A 4,856-nucleotide genomic window follows, 5' to 3' on the forward strand; every position below is an offset into this window, starting at 1 on the left:
TTCATAAATAAGTACTTGAAAAGCCATCACCTTTGGACCTAGCTATAAAGGCTTTAAAGTATGATCAGGTTTAAAATGAAAAAGACTTAAAATAGTCACGGACAAAAAAAATGTTGAAATGTAAGCAATTATTTGAACAATATAAATATTTTCCACTATACTCAGAATTTTAGGGAAATAAGATCAATACCATTGTAGGAACAATAAAATTTCCTTGTTACAAATAAGCAACCAAAGTTATATGCCAATATTAAGATTGCATCATTAACTATTTAAATTTACAAGATACTACATGCTTCAGCAGCACATCTACCCAAATTACAACAATACAGAGAATAACATGACACTTCCACAAGGATGATATGGAAATTTGTGAAGTATTCTTCAGATTCAAGGAGTGAAATACAGTTATTAAAAAGTTGATTACAAAGATACAAGTGAAACAATACATGTAATTCATAGAATTAAAAGTTTGTCTTCAGTGTATTAACTCTTAACCTCAGAAAAGTCTTTACATAGCATAACCTTTACAAAACTTTTGAAATTAGATAACATTGTCATTTTATCCCAAAGAAATAAAATACTATAAAGACCTTGGAAAAAAGGAATCTTAAACTGTTTCTATATGGAATGCAATCTGAAAGTACACATTCATTAATGAACCTATATAATATAAATCAATGTAGAATTCAAAATATTATATTTGGAGAGAATGAAATAGATTATGGATATTATATGAACAGAATACAGACTATTTTAAAATAAACTTTTTCAGACAAGTACCAGAAATATCTTTAGCTTATGTACTACTCATTTCAACAGATAAGTTAAACCTATTTCTGATTTACAAAAAATCACAAACTCTGCAGAAATCATTATAGATATATACAAACAACTCTTGAATATATTTTGATATCAAAGTCAGGCAATTCACTTGGAAGAATACCATGAAATCTATGAATTTTTACAGTAAGATATTGCTGTTATTTTGTATTGTGAAAATATTTTGGAAGGACACAAAGGATGAAACGGCATTTTTGAAATTTAAGAAACTTAACCAAACCATTACAACTTACGAGAACAATTTGTTCAGCCTTCCACCACTTCATAGAGGTAGTGATACTTATTAACCTTTTGGCAATATCAAATGCAGTTTCTTCCAAGTTGTTCTTCAGACCTGGTTTGATAAAATGGTTCAAGAGAAGGTGATCCAGCATACTTTTGCTACCTCTATTCCCAGCAGCAAGATGCAAGGGGGTCAAGAGGCATTTAGTTTGGTCATTGGTATCTGCATCATGATGAAGTAAGAAAGAAGCCACTCATATTATTCCACGTATAAGCACTGTGCATGGGTGTCCAGCCATCTACAGTTATTGCATGAATAGCTGCCTCGAGACAGTAACTCATGGACAATGTCTAAGTGTCCACTGTAGGATTGCCGATGAAGCGGGGTATACTCATCCTCATCCCTAGTATTCACATGAGTGGCTTTTTTGGAAAGTAGTGTCTGCACTGTAGTAAGCTGATTATTTTCGGCAGCCCAAAGAAGAAATTTTCTTGGATCCTTCTCCATCTTTTTTCTTGCAAATGATACCATATTTCACGTTTTCATCTTGTTCCTTGTCTTCATCAGAATTGCCTAACCATTGACTTTGAGTACCACTGGGAATGAGGTGCCCATGTATTTCACCAATAATTCACGTTGGTTGAACTGGTCAGAAAAATCCAATGAATTTTCTGCATCTGTTTTTTCACCATGATTTGTTTCCTCTTTTTCCGTTTTCTATTCTAAATTATTCTAACTGGAGAATAGGGAATTGATAGAGAACAGAGAAAGATTTTCCTCCATATTCAAAGTTATAGGCTGAAAATGATGGCAAGTGGTGTCTTCATGTCCAGCTTATTCTAGGAATGAGAAAATAGGACATAATGCCTTCTATGAAAATGCTTTGGGAAATGGCAGGGCAGAAAGTGAAATGATGCAAGCAAAAATATAAAAGCAAAAAAAATTAGGATAATTATAGAGCAATCATATTATCTATGAGAACCATGAAAAAGAGGAAGAGAAAGACAGATGTACAATGACCTAGCTAGCCACAAAATCCATGCCTCTGATCAATTTATAGTGGAAACAATTTTATTTTTTAAAAAGAGATGAAAATAGAATTTATGTACTTTCTTGAAATTAGTAAATACATTTTAGTAGCCTACACAAAGAGACATAGCTTTGACTAAATTTGAGACAAGAAACTATTTTCTTGATAATTCTAGTAGCAGATCTGACAAATCAGTTGAATCAAACTTTTCCTGTAAAATGAACGAATGTGTCTATTCTAGAAAAGCAGCTAGAGAAGGAAGGCCGATTGTATGTGTGAAAAAATTTATGGAAAAAGGTATTGAGGATTACTTACTGGTGATCCACTTGCACAGGAAGCGTGATTCTGAACTATTGCATGCTGATTCTGAACTAGTGCTTTAATCATTATATTCTCCAAGAAGAAAAAGTGAGATTTAATTGATAGCAAAGACCCACATTTTGACTTCTCATTAAGCACCTTAAATCATCAAAATCACATGAAGACAATAGACAGGCCTACTTTTCTAGATGAAAACAAGTGTCTTAAAAAAACAAGGAATTTAAGTAGTCATACAAAGGACTTCGATTTACTACTGCACTATACTTTTTTTTCTAATGTTGGGCAACAATAAATAATGGACCTATTAGAAAGCTCTTATACCTCATATGTTCAATAGTGATTCCTCTTATATTATATCATGGTATTTTTTGTTTATGGCCTTAAGAAATTTACTACCATGAATTTCTGACAGGACAATATCATCAATGTACATCTTGCTTCTATACTCTCAGTTTTAAATTACTATCTAAGTATGTGCATTAGATAACTATAGAGAAAAAAAGCCACACTGGAGGCTTTTGTCTTTAATCCAAGGTAATCAGAAAGAGGAAATCTGAGGATTGTGGTTTGAAACCACAACAAGCGGGAAAAAAAAGTCCATTTGAATCTGATTTGAAAGTAACCAGCAAAAGGTAGAAATGGAACTGTGGTACAAGCAGTAAAATGCTAGCCTTGAGAAAACTAAAACAAAAAATAACAAATTATGGGACAGAGCCAGGCCCTAAGATCAAGCCTTAGTATTAGCACCCAACAAATGAATTAATTAAAATAAATTAAGTGGTCACATGTGGAGAGGCAAGTAAAATTAAACATGCATGGAGACTAGATTGTGTATTATTTTGTAATAAAGGACTATCATTTGTAGTAAACAGCCATCTCCCTCTTTTGTGATACTCAATGCAGATCTGCCTCTCATTGAACTAACCTGGGAGGAGGATCACAAAATCCCGGGTAAAACAGAGCGTTTTTCTGCCTGCTCAAACAAACTGACTTAAGACACCAACCAAGCCACAGGAAAATCAAACACCACAAACAGACCAGAGACTCCAACAAGAGGCTGGTTATGGACACAAGGGATATACAACATTTTCCCACCCCTCCCCCCCAAAAAAAATCAAAGAAGTTTTTTTTTCTTTTTTTATAACTTTTATAAAAAATTTTCCAATTTTTTTTAATTTTTAATTTTTACCTGTTTTGAAAAATATTGTTTTCTAGTAACTTGTTTTTTCTTTCTCTTATAATTTTTATTTTAGAGGTATATGTGTGTGTGTGTGCGGTTTTTCTTTCTTTCTTTTTTTTTCTTTTCTTTTAATTTTTTTAAAAATCTTTTTTGTTTTTTGTTTATCTCTACTGAACTTCTGATCTTTTTTCTTTCTTTCTCATTCTCTTCACCCTTTCTTCTCTTTCGTTCTTCTTTATATGACTTAATTGCTGTTCTGCGCATCCTCAGATATACTCATAGTCGATAAATAGACCTTATCCCCAATTGTGGACACGGTTAATCCAGAAATTTATTACTCAATTCAAAACCTCTTAGACTTAAATTCCTTAATAGCAGTACTACCTCTTTATACCTATATAATACTTTAAGTATTTATTTCAGTTTTTCATATCTGCTTTATATCTGTTCTCTTTTCTAATTATATCAACATTCTTCTTGGAATATTTCGTTTTCAAATCTGTATAATTTTTAAGCATTGCTATGTTTAATTTTTAATTCTTACTCTTCTATTTTTTCTGGTCTCTTTTTTTCCCTTTCTCTTTCTTCATTTTTTCTCTCTCTCTACTTTCATCCTATCCAACCTATTTCCTGCTTTGAGATTAGGATTTAGTTAAGTCCCACATCTCTCTCTCTATTCCTATTTTTACCTACACCTCTCCCTAAACCTAATAATTTCTGGCTTACCAAATTCTTCTCTGTTGTTCATAGCCCATTAATATATAGTTTTTTTGATGCTGAATATATGTATCTGTTGAACTAGATTGTATCTGCAGACTATTGATTGTGCAAATTCAGACTTTGGTTTATGCTTGCATTAAGTTAGCGTTCTAGCACAAAACTGGTGTTATTTTCATCCCAAATGGGCAGAGTAAGCCAGAAAAACACAAGAAAAATGGGAAGTCTGGGTATCTCAACTCCCACTCATGATAATCAGGGGACAGAACAGATAAGAATAATCAAGAGGAGAGTTCCCAAATAGCTCTACCAACACTGCTGGCAAACATGGTAAATGAAAAGATTGAAAAAATACAAAGGACTCTGTATGAGTGTGATATGGAGAGAGAGGAGGCAAACCAAAATTTTCTACAGGAATATCATGAGCATGAGGAAGCTACTCAAAAACTGATACAGGATTTGCGTGAGAATCTTGAGAAAACTCACAGAGAAATTCAGGAATGGTGTGAGCAGGCTGAGAACACTCAAAGAGAACTACAGGA

At 32.8% G+C, this 4,856-nt stretch overlaps 1 pseudogene; it reads left to right on the top strand.

Annotated features, from left to right (window-relative positions):
• Positions 1-292: 292 nt before the first annotated feature.
• Positions 293-392, top strand: LOC138834454 (U6 spliceosomal RNA; annotated as a pseudogene).
• Positions 393-4,856: the final 4,464 nt, after the last annotated feature.

Source organism: Dipodomys merriami, unplaced genomic scaffold (genome assembly GCF_024711535.1).
Source record: "Dipodomys merriami isolate MVZ:Mamm:240054 unplaced genomic scaffold, mDipMer1.0.p SCAF_215, whole genome shotgun sequence".
Classification (NCBI taxonomy): Eukaryota; Metazoa; Chordata; class Mammalia; order Rodentia; family Heteromyidae; genus Dipodomys; species Dipodomys merriami.